At 58.8% G+C, this 823-nt stretch overlaps 1 protein-coding gene across 1 annotated transcript in view; it reads right to left on the reverse strand.

Annotated features, from left to right (window-relative positions):
- Window positions 1–823, reverse strand: part of AMOTL2 (angiomotin like 2) — a 26,248-nt gene that overhangs the window by 1,829 nt on the left and 23,596 nt on the right. The window lies entirely within an intron of this gene.

The raw sequence follows: 823 nt of genomic DNA on the forward strand, positions 1-823 counted from the left end.
CTTTCCCAGGTTTGCCCGTGGCTGCTGGAGCCGTGTGGCACAAGATGCTTGTGTGGTGGTTGTGAGCAATGGAGGTGATGAGAACAGAATCACAGCATCACAGCATCCCAGGGGTTGGAAGGGACCTGGAAAGCTCACCCAGCCCAACCCCCCTGCCAGAGCAGGGTCACCCAGAGCACATCACACAGGAACGTGGCCAGGGGGGTCTGAATGTCTCCATGAAGGAGACTCCACAGCCTCTCTGGGCAGCCTGGCCCAGGGCTCTGGCACTCTCACAGGAAAGAAGTTCTTCCTGAGATTCACATGGAACCTTCTCTGCTCCAGTTTGCACCCATTGCCCCTTAAGGTTGCTCCCTGAATCCCCAGGGTTGGGGAGGGCTCCTTTGGTCCCCCCAAAACCTGCCCGGGCCACCCCCCCCCATCACACAGGCAAGTGGCCAAAAGCCACCGTTTGGCCATGTTCCTGCCCAAATTTTGGCTGGTGGGAGGGTGAAATCTGCCCAGAATCCAACCACCTTGGGGGAGGCAGCACCGTTTTTCCCACCTAACACACACCCCGGGTCTCTCTGCTACAAATCACGGATTTAAAGTATATTTTAACCCCCCAAAACAACACACACAACAAAACAACAACCAACCCGAAGGGCCCAAGGGTTGTGCAGCTGGGAAGGAGCAGGGGGGAGGAGGGATCAGGGCTGAAGGTGCAGGGGGAGGAGGGATCAGGGCTGAAGGTGCAGGGGAAGGAGGGATCAGGGCTGAAGGTGCAGGGGGAGGAGGGATCAGGGCTGAAGGGGCAGGGGGGAGGAGGGATCAGGGCTGGAGG

Source organism: Chaetura pelagica, unplaced genomic scaffold (assembly GCF_000747805.2).
Source record: "Chaetura pelagica isolate M959 unplaced genomic scaffold, ChaPel_1.0 scaffold527, whole genome shotgun sequence".
Taxonomy (NCBI): domain Eukaryota; kingdom Metazoa; phylum Chordata; class Aves; order Apodiformes; family Apodidae; genus Chaetura; species Chaetura pelagica.